Source organism: Schistocerca gregaria, chromosome 6, assembly GCF_023897955.1.
Source record: "Schistocerca gregaria isolate iqSchGreg1 chromosome 6, iqSchGreg1.2, whole genome shotgun sequence".
Lineage (NCBI taxonomy): Eukaryota > Metazoa > Arthropoda > Insecta > Orthoptera > Acrididae > Schistocerca > Schistocerca gregaria.
This window is the reverse complement of record NC_064925.1, coordinates 183,407,643-183,422,516: the sequence shown is the minus strand read 5'-3', so window position 1 is coordinate 183,422,516 and position 14,874 is coordinate 183,407,643. Positions and strand designations below refer to the sequence as shown.

Below are 14,874 nucleotides of genomic sequence, written 5' to 3'. Positions count from 1 at the left end.
GGCAAATAAGATACAGGAGTATAAGTCCCTCAATCGTTTAACTTACACAGAGACCCGTAAGAAATATACACGTCTTCACCCTGTGTCCTTGACATCTAGTTATGCCTTGGTTACATCTTCACTCCTTCCTCCCCCTTCCTTACCCCCATCCCGGACCCCTCTCCTCCCCCCCTCCCCTGCGGCTCCCACACTTTCTCCTCTGGGTGCTGCTCCCCCTCCCCAGCCGGAGAAGTGTCCCATTCCTTCAGCGTCTGCCGGTCAAGGGCGCCTCTCCTGGGATGCATCTTCCCGGCACCTTCCAGGTCATAGGTCTGCTGCCGGACGACGACTGCGAGAGCTGCGGTCTGTCGGCCTCCAGGTTGCCCAGTTTCTTTCTGTTCCTGATCTTGCTGCAGGCGGCTCCTTTATGCCACACAGCCCTCCTCGATCTCAGCCTGAAAAGAAGAAGAAACATAAGTCCCGGGACAAAGAGCCTCTGGTGCCACCGGAGGTCCCTTCCCCGACTTCACAACCGGATTCTGACCTGTCGTTCATGGATGTCGCCCCCTCCGTTTTGGTGATGGGTGGGGACCCGGTAGTATGGTTGGCTTTAGTGTGTTCAGCCCCCCTTTAAACCATCATTCTGTGGTTCTCCAATGGAATTGTAATGGATACTATCGTCACCTTCTGGAATTGAAATCCCTTCTTTCTTCTTACTCTGCAGCTTGTGTGGTTCTCCAGAAATCTCATTTCACTGATGCTCACTTACCGACTCTCCGTGGGTTCCGTGTTTTCTGTCGAAATTGGGTCAGACCCCTACGGACTTCTGGTGGCGTTTGTACGTTGGTCGATACAGACATTTCTAGCACATGGATTCCTCTTTAAACTACATTGGAAGTGGTTGCTGTTAGGGTCCACCTAGACTCTGCGGTCACAGTTTGCAATCTTTATCTCCCTCCTGACAGGACTCTTACACCTGCTGCCTTAACTGCCCTTCTTCAGCAACTTTCTCCTCCATTCCTCCTTCTTGGGGATTTTAATGCTCATCATCCCTTGTGGGGCAGTGCCTTTCCAGCTAGATGAGGTCTTCTTATAGACCAGTTTATTGCAGACCTCTACTTGTGCCTTCTTAATGATGGCTCCCCTACTCATTTCAGTGCCACTCATGGTACCTTTCCTGCCATTGATCTTTCTCTTTCTTCTCCCTCTCTCCTCCCTTCATTACACTGGTCACCACACGACGACCTTTGTGATAGTGACCATTTCCCGTTGATTGTCACGCTACTTTCCCACTTCCCCATGGACAGGTTACCTCGTTGGTCTTTCCAACGTGCCAATTGGCCTCTATACACTGCACAGGTCGTGTTTTCTCCCTCTTTGTCGGGTTGTATTGATGACGTCCTACATGACGTGTCTGCCGCGATTGTTTGCGCTGCTAACCTTGCTGTCCCGTGCTCATCTGGACCATTTCGTCACCGGCAAGTCCCATGGTGGAGTACGGCCATTGCCACTGCCATCCGTGATCGCCATCGAGCTTTGCAACACTTTAAGAGGCACCCATCTGTAGCCAGCCTTACAACCTTTAAATGCCTCCACCCTAAAGGCCGTTATTTAATGAAACAGAGCAAGCAGATATGTTGGGAACGATTCGTTTCTTCCCTTGGTTCTACTGTCCCTCTGTCACGGGTATGAGCTACACTTCGCTCTCTCCAAGGTTGCCATCGGCAGTCCACCCTCCCAGGCCTTCACCTCCCAGATGGACTTTGTATGGACCCATTAGTTCTTGCAGAACATCTTGCGACCCATTTTGCAGTGGCATCAGCATCAGCCTCCTATCCGGCTACTTTCCTTCGCCAGAAACAGCGGGTGAAGATTCCACCTTATGTTTTACCGCTTGTGAGTCAGAATCTTACAATGAACCTTTTACTGAATGGGAATTTCTTTCTGCTCTATCTTCTTCTCGTGATACAGCCCCTGGCCCAGATTCCATTCATAACCAACTGCTTCAACATCTCAGTGCTCCACAACAGCAACATCTTCTTCGGGTGTTTAACCGTATCTGGCTCCAGGGTGACTTCCCTTCTCTGTGGAGGGATAGCATCGTGGTTCCTGTCCTTAAGCCTGGTAAGAACCCCTACCTGTTGACAGCTATCAGCCAATTAGTTTGACCAATGTTGTTTGTAAGTTACTTGAACAGATTGTAGCCTGTCGGCTCAACTGGGTTCTCAAATCTCAGGATCTATTGTCCCCTTACCAGTGTGGCTTTCGAGAGGGGCAGTCTCCAATCGATCATGTACTTCGCTTGGAATCCGCAGTTTGGCAGGCCTTTTCCCAGTGCTGCCATTTGGTTGCATTGTTTTTTTACCTTCGCAAGGCCTATGACATGGCCTGGTGCCATCACATCTTACTCACCCTTCATCAGTGGGGTCTTTGGGGCCCACTCCCGATTTTTATCCGCCAGTTCCTGTTCCATCAGTCATTCAGAGCTCGAGTTGGTGCTGTTTTTAGTTTTCCGCAGACCCAGGAGACGGGCATCCCACAGGGTTCTGTCTTGTGTGTCCTTCTTTTCCTCATTGCTATCAATGGACTTGTGGCCTCTGTCGGTCCTTTGGTCGCCCCTGTCCTGTATGTGGATGATTTCTGCATTTGGGTTAGTTTCTCCTCGATGGCATCTGCAAAACGGCAGCTCCAGGGACCTATAGAGAGTGTCTCTGCATGGATCCTCTCACACGGGTTTCAATCCTCTTCTTCAAAATCACGGGTGGTCCACTTCTGTCGCCGTACTATGATCCACCCTGATCCAGAGCTCTATCTCGATGCACAACGATTGCCTGTGGTCCCACAGTTTCGTTTCCTGGGTCTTCTTTTCCACAACAAGCTCACTTGGCTGCCCCATATCAGACTTCTGAAGGTAGGATGTTTCCGTAAACTCTATGTCCTTCGCTTCCTTGCCCACTCCTCTTGGGGTGTGGACCGTTCCCTCCTTCTCTGTCTTTATCATGCTCTAGTTCTGTCTCGCTTGGACTATGGTTGTCAAGTTTATGGTTCAGCTGCTCCTTCCACACTGCACGTGCTGGATCCAGTACACCATCGTGGTATCTGTTTAGCCACCGGTGCCTTCCCTACTAGCCCTGTTGATAGTCTCCTGGTTGAAGCTGGGATCCCTCCCCCCCCCCTTTCTGTTCGGCGATCCCAGCTTCTGATGTCTTATGCACTCGCTATCCGTTCCTCTCCCACTCATACTTCCTATTCTATCCTGTTCCCAGACCATGGACGTCGCCCACCCTACTCCCGGTTGGGCTCCGCCTTGTGTATCTTTGCCGTGATTTTCAGCTTCCTTCTTTGTCCTGTCTTCCTCGCTTCCTCCCGTCCACCCCCCTTGGTTAGTTCCTCGGCCTCGAACTCGGATGGATGTCCGCCGATGTCCAAAAGATTCCATCCCCCCCAGTGGTGTTCTGTTCCTTTTTCCGCCAAATTTTATGGGAGTTACGGGATGCTGTAGTTTTTTACACTGATGCTCTAAATCTGCTGATCATGTGGGGTATGCCTTCACGTCCTCTGTTGGAACAGAAAATCATCTGCTGCCAGCTACATGTGGGTCGTTTACTGCGGAACTGATGGCAATTTCCCAGGCCCTTACCTTTATTAAACAGACCCAACACAACCGCGTTTTGTTATGTACGGACTCGATGAGTGTCCTTCTTGCTATTGACCGGTGTTTTTCACGCCATCCCTTGGTCTCTGCCATCCATACCCATCTCGCTGATGTTCACCATGCTGCTTGTTCCATTGACTTCCTTTGGGTCCCTGGCCATGTGGGTATCCTGGGTAATGAGCTTGCTGATCGTTTGGCTGGGGGAGCAGTCACTTACCCCCCGTTTTCTGTAGCCCCTCCTGCAGCGGATTTAAGGCTTCACATCAAATCCCACTTCACACAGTCATGGGCCAATTCTTGGGAGGCTACTCCCCTGTCTAATAAACTTTGTGCGATTAAGGTGACACCAGGACCATGGCGTTCATCCTTCAGCCTCTTCCAAAAGGACTCGACCACACTGTGTCGTCTCCGCATTGGCCATACCAGGCTGCCCCATGGTTTTCTTTTGCGTGATGAGCCACCCCCACTTTGTGGTTGTGGAGCCTTCCAGTCAGTAGCCCACATTTTGGTTGAATGCCCCCTTCTTTTGGCTCTGCGTGATAAGAACAGACTCCCTCACACTTTATCTTTGATGTTGGCTGATGATTCCCGGATAGTCTCTCTGGTTCTCAGCTTCCTCCGGGAAAGTGGTTTTTATTCTCAGTTTTAAGGTTTTTAATCTCTCTGTGCTGTTGGAGCAGGGCGGTGAGTGTTTGGGTGTCTCCCACTGTAAGCCGTGTTCGGAGATTCCCGATTCACCTCCCTGACCGAGATCCTCTTTTCTTCCCCTTTTACTCTGTTTTTACCCTTTTTTTTTAAGGATTGGTTAGTCTCCTTTTCCCATACGTACTTTTACATTCTAGCGGTTGCACCTTTTAAGTCACAGGTAGTCTTGCCTGTGCTGCTTCAGCGTAGAATTGGGTTCGTTCTCTTGCTGACTTCCCTCATTTTGTTTTTACCATTGACAACATGACTGCCCTTTTACGTTTTTAGCCTTTTCCCTTTTATTGTTCTGACTTTCCTGAGATGTCACATTAGCAGAATGGACCACATTTGAAACAAGGGACTGATGACCTTGCCATTTGGTCCCTTAACCCTCAAACAACCAACCAACCAACTACTTAACCAGTCATGTTTAAAGTCTTGTTACTGTGATGCTTCTAGAAGAAACTTAAAACAAATATGTACTAGCTGTCAGTTGCATTGCTTCATGGACAGAATGTAATAAGGTATTATCATTTAGGATTCTGCATGTTTTCAACTGAGAAGAACACTCTCCCATAATAATTCTTGCTACCTGCTTGATATAACTGTCATAAATGTCTATACCTATTACTCTCTCTCTCTCTCTCTCTCTCTCTCTCTCTCTCTCTCTCTCTCTCTCACACACACACACACACACACACACACACACACGCAGACACACACACACAGGTGCTCCACCTACCACTTCAAAGGATGCCATGGGTCTGATGATGGTCACGTGATATGAGCGAAACTGGTCACCTATGTTCTTGTACCATATGTTGTGCGATCAAGACTGAATTAAAGAGAAAAACCAGTTACTAATGTCACAAATATGAAACTTCAATTATACTTATCACATTCATTACCCCGAACAAATATTTTGTATTTGTCCGTAGATTTCAACTTACAGTTTCCAAAATTTAGGCCATCTTCAGTCCACTAGTACAGTGTACTGTACATGTCTCTCTTCGAAACCAAGATATGATTGCCTAGTTCACCAAACATTATAAAAAAGCATACTTCACTAAAATTCACTTTAATATGGAAGGAGCAAAATGTAATGTCTCATTGCATAAGTCTGGATGATTAGAATAGTTCAAACTGTACACAAATTGAAAAAAAAAAAACTTTGAATACATTTTTACATGTGGGAGAACTCATAGGAAAAAGCACTACCAAAAATACATTGCTTGTACAACTCAAAGCAAAACATGGCTTTTCTTACAAAGAAGTATGTGATAAAGGATACTAAACCAAGTACTTTTAGATAAGAAAGTATGATTGGAAATTAATATTGACAGACACTTTACATTATAAAACAACTTAAGCTGGTAGCGGCTGTTTGAAGTGATCACTACCAGTTTGCAACCCTGTATTACAAAATAATCCATTGATAGAACTGATTGCTTGGGCAAACTGCCTGCAGTGGTGTTTATAACAGCAGGGTAATTGGTGCTCCACAAGTAGTCTCGATAGTATCTTCTTCAAAGCTTACATTTCACCAGTAAATTTACAGGTGCTTATTGATTAATTTTGTCTCACATACTCCAACTTAATCTCCAAAATTTCTGCTGTTCATCTACATCTACATCATACTCTGCAAGCCACGTAACCATGTGTGGTAAAGGGTACTTACGGTACCACTAACTGATCCCACCCCTCTCCCTGCTCCATTCACAAAAGGAGTGTGGCAAGTGTGATTGTCAGTAAGCCTCTGTTTTAATTCTAGTTTCTCAAATTTTCTTGTCATGGTCATTTCACAAGACATATATGGGAGGGAGTAATATGACTATTCCCAGAAAATGCTCTCACAAAATTTCAATAGTAAATTTCACCATGGTGCACGATGCCTCTCTTGTAGCAACTGCCACTGGAGTTCGTTGAGCATCTATGTAATGCTCTCGTGCTGACCAAACAATTCCTTGACAAAACACACCGTTCTTTGTTGGATATTCTCTATCTCTTGAATTAGTCCTATCTGCTAAGAATCCCAGATTGATTAACAGCACTCAGGAATCATTCAAATAAGAACCACTTCCTTCATGGCTAAATTACATTTCCTGAATACTCTTCCTATGAACCTCAGTCTGGCATCTGCATTTTGTACTATTTGTTTTATGTGGTCCTTCCCCTTAAGGTCACTATGGATAGTTACTCGTAGATATTTTGTTGTAGATAGTGTTTCCAGCAATTTATCACCAGTAGTGTAGTTGCACAGTAGTGACTTTCTTTTCCAATGTACACACAATATGTTACATTCATTTACATTCAGTATCAACTGCCAGAGCCTGTCTGTTCATCAACCCTCTGTAGTTGTTCTGCAAATTGTTACTGTCTTCTAGTACTACTGCTTTCTTATAGACAACCATATCCTCTGTGACCAGTCTTAAGAAGCTTCTGATGTGTTCTATGTAATCATTTATATACATTGTATACAGTAATGGTCCTTTTTGACATTTCCCTGGGGTACTCTAGAAATTACCTTTATGTCTGTCAGTTTTGTTCTGTTACAGTGGTATGTTGAGTTCTATCTGTAAGGAAGTCTTGAATCCAATCACAAATATGGCCTGTTACTCATATCACTAAGTATCAGCGTGGGACTGGTTTAAATCCAGTCCTAAAGTCAAGGATCTCAGCATCAACCTGTGTGCCATTGTCTACAGCAGTACGGATCTCATGAAGGAACAGAGCAAGCTCTATTTGCAGAATCTGTGTTGATTTTTATAGAGGAGATTTTTGTTCTCTAGAAGGTCATATCCCTCAGAGGGCTAGCAAGTCTTCTGTGAATATGTGCTTGGCTACCACAGGGTATCAGCCTTTGCAGCATTACTTCCCTTTCTGTGCTGCAGGCTTATATTTTCACTACCACTCCATCCTTCTGCCTTTCCTTCAGATGGTCTTTCTTGTGTAGACCCCATTTGCACCTGGTACATGATTTAGGACCCTAGTTCTGCATTTCACTTCAGGCACACTTTACACCTTTTCATTAATGAATACATGGTTCCCGTTGTTGGATTTGACCTGCCACCAATTTTCCAAATTTTTCAGAATTGCAAGTCCTGCAAGAAAGGTTGCCAGTGTGATGTCTGTGTCCACCTCTGTGCCTTTCCAGTATAGCACCCTTCCTTTCCAGTAAGTTAGTGCTCCTAGAACTCAGCACAGCAGCCATCATGTTGTGAGCAGGGGGGGGGGGGGGGGGGGAGGGTCATCAAGTATAAGTACCTACACAGTAGTAGCCCCCTGTCCACGCAGTGATTGCAGTGTTGGTACCTGAGCTGAAACCTCCCAATGTATACCAAGGAGTATATGCCCATTGTGACTGGGGCATGGGGTCTCCAAGCAATGAACTATTGGCCAGATCGCCAATTGCTGAGGGTGGTTAGTACCCAGGGGGAGAGCCCCATATGACGTGGGTCGCATTCATGGGGAGAGCTGCCATACAAAGTAAGTGGTACCATGGCAGATGACTTACATGTGAAGTGGATGAAGTTTTCTCCTGCTGGTGTTCACATGGCCTCATCAGTCTTTTCAGAGAGAAAGAACTCATTCAACAGATACAGATACAACCCCCAAAATGTTTCCTTCCCTGGCTGTGCCTTGGGAGGAACGTAGAGTTAAGCAACAATCATAGAAATACCCCCCCCCCCCCCCAATCCAATATATGGTTTGTACAATTACAGATGTGGATTCTTTTTTCACCATAAAGCCATTACTCTTCATAGAGACTATAAAGGATAAGTTTGGAGAAGTTGCAACCATCTCCTAACTGAAGAGGGGATCAGTTTTGATTAAAACACTATATCCTGTCCAGTCACGGGATTTTCTTGTTTGTGACAAGCTGGGTAACATTCCTGTAACTATCATCCCCCATAATAGTGTAACATGGCTCAAGGCATCATTTTCCATTGTGGCCTCCACTGCAGTCTTATGATGAGCTATGTGCCAACTTGGATTGCCGGGCTGTACACTTTGTCCCTCATTTCCATAGGGGGACAAAGGACAATAGGGTTGCTACTAGGGCCTTCATCTTGGCCTTTGAGGGTGATTTTCTGCCTGTAAAGGTCAAGATGATGTAAAACCATATATCACCCCATCCCTCTGTGCAGTGCCTCATATGTATGAAATCTGGGTACATGTCTTCACATTGTGATACCAGCCCTAGTCTGTAGGGATTGTGGACACCCACTGCAAGTGAATGTTCCTTGTGGTTCTCCACCTGTGTGTGTCTACCATGGACAACACTGTTCACCCTGCTCACTAGACTGCACTGTTTTTCAGGGAGAGAAAAAACAACAGGAATATAAGTATGTGGGCAGAGAGGCCAATAAAAGTATTAAGGTCTACATCCTGCATGCATGACAATGTCATAGGCTACAGCTGTGATGACAGCACCCTCTCTGCCGACAGTTCCCTCCTCCCTTATGCATCCTACAGTGAAAGCAAGCCCTCCAGGATGCTTGACCATGCTCCCCCCCCCCCCCCCTCCTCTCCCCCTCCCCCCAAAGTGTTGAGGGCTCTCCTGCTAATTTCCCCACACCCATTTTGAGAGCACGTACTCACTGGCAGTGCACAGCCCCTATCCAGAGACACATCATCATCGTCTAGTTCTCATGCCAGGAAGGGACCCTTCGGGACACTCCCCTCTGAGGTTTCTGCCAGTCTGCAATCAGATACCAGCCAGGAGCTGAAGGAGCCACAGGCTGCTGGTCATAGGGCTTCACTACCTTTTTCAGTCCCGGAAAATAATTCAGGGAAACCTTCCCAGTCATCCATACCCCCCTAAGAAAGGCAAAAAGAAATCACCCAAGATGAAGGAAAATCAAGTGGCTCCCATACCATCGGATCTCACATGTTCTGCTTTTGTGGCGATGGCAGCAGTCCCAGTGGCCCCTGGGGCTCCAGGCTGCATCACATAATGTGTTTCAGAACCTATGTCTGTGTGTCTTGATACCATACACTCCCAGCCAGTGGCAGCATTTGACCCTGGGACATAATCTGTCTCCTTGGTCCCTTTGTGCTCTCACAGTATACAAATGGCATGATTTTCCAGTGGAACTGTTGCAGCGTTTTCCAACATCTGTCTGAGCTATGATCTCTCTTAAGCTCCTCCTCTGCTTTCTGCATTGCCCTTCAGCCAATAGGATGGCTGCTGGTGCATTCTGGATGGCCTCATAATGCCTCCATGTAGTGGGGAGTCATTATTGTGGAGAGCCTATCTACGGCTAGTGCCAGGGGTGTGATGCTGAAGCAGGTACAGGAATATCGGGAAGTGATTGCTACCATACAGGTCACCGTAGACCCTCCAGTAGAACCCTCCAGTGAAATGGGGTAAGCATCACCTAGAGATGAACAGGTATCACCCAGTCTCACCAATGTTGCATTTAAGTTGCTTGAACACATATTGAGCTGGCAGCTGTCTTGGCTCCTTCAGTCTCTGGGTCTTCTGGCTCCATCCCAGGACAGTTTTCACCGAGGACATTCCATTGCTGATAATTTGCTTTGCCTGGAGTCTGCCATCCAGACAGCTTTTGACTGATCTCAGCACCTTATTGCTGTCTTCTTCAAGTACAAAAGGCTTATGTTATCACATGGCAACATCACATCCTCGCTTTGTTACATGAGTGGGGTCTCTGGGACCCACTTTCAATTTTTGTCCAGAACCTCTTGTCACACCATACTTTCTGGGTTTGAGTTGGTGCTTCCCACAGTATTCACCATATCTAAGAGAATGGGGTCTTTCAAGGCTGTGTATTAAGTGTCCCTCTCTTTCTGGTGGCTATTAACAATCTAGCAGCAGCTGTAGGGTCTGCAGTATCACCCTCCTTGTATGCCAACAATTTTTGCTTGTACTATTGCTCCTCTAGTGTGAGTATTGCTTAACACTGACTGCAGGGTGCCCTTTGAAAGTCACAGTCCTGGTCCTTCACCTACAGCATCTTGCATCTTGCATTTCGCAAGACTCGCATCTTGCATTTCTGTCATCATCGTACTATTCAGCCACACCCAAAACTTTACCTTGACGACTGGTTACTCAGTGTGGCGGAGACTTGTGACTGGCCTTTGCTGCCTGGTTGACGTGGCTTTCCCATCTTCATCAGCACAAGTGTAGGTGCTGGCTACACCTTAATTCACTTCACTGCTTCAATAACACTACCTGGGGTGCATACTGTTCTACCCTTCTGCAGCTTTACAAAGCTCTGATTCTATCCTGTGTTGATTATGGGAGTCTGACATATGGTTTGACATTGTCCTCAGGATTGTGATTGCTGGACTCGAAACACCACTGTAGGGTCTGACTTGGAACAGGAGCATTGCAAACTAGCCCTTTGAACAACCAACTCGTGGAGGCTGGTGTCACTCCACTCTGGATCAGACACCAGCAATAGCTACCAATTATGCTATACACGTTAACAGCTCCCCTAAGCATCCAAACTACTGTGTCCTTTTTCCTAGTAGGGAGAGCCACCTCCTACAAGAGAGACCTTGAACTGGGAGCCATGATAGCAATTCAACTACAGTGTCTCTGCTCTGAACTTCAGCTGCCCCCAATGTCACCTGTTGTCAGGGAGCAATTGCTTGCACCCCCATGGCGTGCTCCCCAACCTTGGATCTGTCTCGATTTATACTTTAGACCAAAAGATTCAGTTGACCTGTTCCTAGTTGGCATCAATGTATTTCCAGATTCAGAACTGGTATACACTGATGGTTCAGTGGTCAATGGCTGAACCAGTTTTGGATGCACACATGCAAGGTGCAGTGAACTATGTTCCATGCCAAATGAATGCAGTGTCTTTGTTAATTGCTGGCATTTAAAACACCCCTTAGCCATGCTTGTTCTTGCACCAGCAAGATGTTTCTAATCTGCAGTGACTTCCTGAGCAATCTTCAGCTTAGAGACCAGTGCTACCTTCGTCACCCTGTAGTCACAGCTATTCATGACCTCCTTTCTGACATCCATCAAGCTGGATGGCCAGTCGTCTTTGCTTGGACTTGCTTAAGTGATGGACCTAGACGTGGAGCTGTTTAAAGGCAATGAGGTGCTCGATTAATGGATGCCACTTACAGCAATGCACAGTCCACCCGTGATCTCTAATGGCCTCGGTGATTTCTGAGGTCCACCAAGGTGCTCAGAGGATGCATCTCCCACTGCATATCATGCTCCAGGGACCTTCAACTGCATTGTGGTTAGAGTGGCACACCCACCTTACTCCCTCTCACTTTCCTACTTGTTCTCCTTGATTTTATCTCTACCTTATTGTATCTTGTTTAGAATCAAGCTTCCCAGGATTTGCCTTATGTGTCCTTCCAAGGATTATTGTTGGTTTGATACATATAGGATGAATGGACTGACGACCTTGCAGTTCGGTGCCTTAAAAACCAACAATCAACCAAAAAGTCATAATTCTTAAATATAAAAGGTGTTCCCCGTAATTGTACAACAGGTTGACATCAATGATATAGACTTATAAATGTGTGCATCTGTCCTACAACCCTTCATGAAAAAGGGAATGATCTGTGCTTTTTCCAGTTGCTAGGTACTGTTTGTTCCTCCAGGATTGTACAAAAACTGCTTCTGAAAGAAGAGTAAGTTCTTTCCCATAATCTTTGTAGATTCTTATAGGTATCTCATCTGGTCCAGATGACTGGAATTGCTTTTCTTTGCCATGTTCGGTTATCCCAGTATCTTCCACTTTGATGTCCATACGATGATCAAAAGGAGAGACTGTTACAATTTCAGGAGACAGAATTCAGTATTTTGACCTTCTCACTGTTACCTTTACTTTTCGTACCAGTATGGTCACTGAACGAATGAGTAGAGGATTTCAACCACCTACTAATTTTACATAAGACCAAATCGCTTATCACCCAGTTGGATTGGCAAAATTTTACTTTCAAAGTCATTGAAGACTTCTGTCACAGCTGTCCTTACACTCATTTGTGCTTTATTCAATTTTCGTTTGTCAGCTAGGTTTTGACTTCTCTTGAATCAGTGATGAAGTTCTCTTTGTTTATGTAGAATTTTTCTAACCTGGTCTTCCCACCTCTTATGGCCTTCTCAGAGCATACTTGTCTAAGGAATTTTTCCCATTTGTGCTCCACCAAGTATTTGATGTTGACTACCCAGATACTCTGTAATTAGTATCCTGTCACTTTTTCCAAGCAAAAATATTTTTCTATCTTTCTTAACATTCCTTGTAAAACCTGTGGTCATAGTTGATTTCTAACCTTGTGATTACTGATACCTTCCTCTGTCACCTGATTCAATAATGGTGTGCTCTGTTAAAGAGAACAGAGGTCTTTGGGTTCCTGGCATTTATAGTGTATTCAGTAAGTTCAGATCTGTTTGTTTTAGGAGGTCTAAGACATTATCTTCACAGGTTAGTTCTGTAACTGTCTGCTGAAAGTAATTTTTGGTCAAGACATTCAGAATAATGTAACCCAAATCCCTGTCTCTGACACAAGTTTTAATAGCATGACTCTCCCAATCTCTACCTGGCAAGTTGAAGTCACCCCTTATTACAATGGCATGATCAGGAAAATTATTAAAGATATTCTGTAATTTCTCGCTGAAGTTCCGCAGTCTATTAAAGTATCTCATCACCATTTTTGACCATGCTTTGATGCTTAACTTTCCACATATTAATTCACATTCAGAATCTATGATAACCTCACTGGATATTATCAAATTTCTTACTGCAATAAATACATCTCCAAACAATGTTTTGTCATTTACCTTGGCCAGGTTGCTAAGGCTTGAACTATCAGTTTCCTCATAAGCTTTCCTCCATGATGAATTTATTTCAATTAGGGTGGCACATGTTTCATTACATTTCTCTGTAGGTTCATTCAGATTTCTGGCCGCAGCGTCTTGTTGTACATTAAAGACATGTTTGTATGTTCCTGTGAAGAGCAGAGTTTAACCGTTGAGAGCCATATATGGAGTATTAAACAGTGGTAAGCTCTTCTGCCTGTCTTACATCTTCTGCTTCTTTCAGACATACACATTGACATGTATGCCTGAACTATAATTGCTCACAATGGTTTGGTTTCAATTCTGATGACACTAATACTACAGTCAAACTGTTGGCAATAACTCACTGTCTGGCATAACTTCCTATCCATAAAGTATGCTAGTGCTGTTATAAGATTTTCTCATGTTGTTGATAATGTCCTATATACATGTGCCTTTTTCCCATTTTTATTTACTGAGCCCTCATATGTTTCTATTCAGACTTCCTGTTTCCCCTTTTCAGATTTTGTAGTTTGTGTCTCTTTCAGACTTAAGACATTTTGTGGTCTTACTTGTAGAATGTTACCTGTTCATTGGTTTTCCAACACTGTTATCATGGCCACCTTTCTCTTGGCAGCCTCCACATGGATATCCAAAGGAGAATTTAATCCAGAATATTTTACTAATAGAGGAATCATCATGACACTTTTTTCAATTACAGGTCACATGAAGTGGATTCCATTGAATTCTCTATCCTCATATTGTTGATCATTACACATTCTTTCATGTTATGGGCAGTTTTCTGCTGCACTCTTTCCAAAAGGCTATTGGCAGAATAAAAATGCCTGTGTACCAGATGTCATCAATTGCCATTACTGATTTACTGATGATTTCTATTCAGAACCTACACAGAGCCTGGGATTAAAACACAGCACCCATAGACCACAGTGCGTAGCCAGGAAATGATTCTACTGGTAATGATAACTCTCAACCCATATTGGGCTCACAATAAATAGCCAATAATCTGACAAATCGTAATATCATCCAGAAGATTTCATAGTGTCATCCTATATTTCTGTGTCACAAGTACTGTTTACCAGACACACTCAACATGCAGTCAGAATCACTGTGCCCAAGACCTCTCCTCGCATGGACTATATTAATAAGTCTCATTCTTGCATGCTAAGCGTGTCACATATTTGCATATTGTCCCATCATGCCTTAGTACACTAAGTGTCGCCATGACATGTTGCACTGTTTTTTATCTTTTTACCTTAAAAATCCTTAAACTTTTTGGATGTGAGTGTCAACCACTGAACTGCAAAAGTAGAACTTATAACAATGGATAAGTTAAATGTATTTTAATACATATTCATGATGATGTAAATAAAACAGAAAGAAACTTCCACGTGGGAAAAATATATTAAAAACAAAGATTCGAAGACTTACGAAGCGGGAAAGTGCCGGTAGATAGGCACAATGAATAAAACACACAAACACACACACACAGAATTTCCAGCTTTCGCAACCGGCGGCTGCTTCATCAGGAAAGAGGGAAGGAAAAGGAAAGATGAAAGGATGTGGGTTTTAAGGGAGAGGGTAAGGAGTCATTCCAATCCTGGGAGCGGATAGACAGATTTTTTTTTACCAAGCGGGAAAGTAGCGGTAGATAGGCACAATGAATAAAACACACAAACATACACACAGAATTGGGATTGGAATGACTCCTTACCCTCTCCCTTAAAACCCACATCCTTTCATCTTTCCTTTTCCTTCCCTCTTT

General features: G+C 44.6%; 1 pseudogene; it reads left to right on the top strand.

Annotated features, from left to right (window-relative positions):
- The window catches only part of LOC126278794 (neural-cadherin-like), a 232,037-nt pseudogene that overhangs the window by 101,144 nt on the left and 116,019 nt on the right, over window positions 1-14,874 (top strand).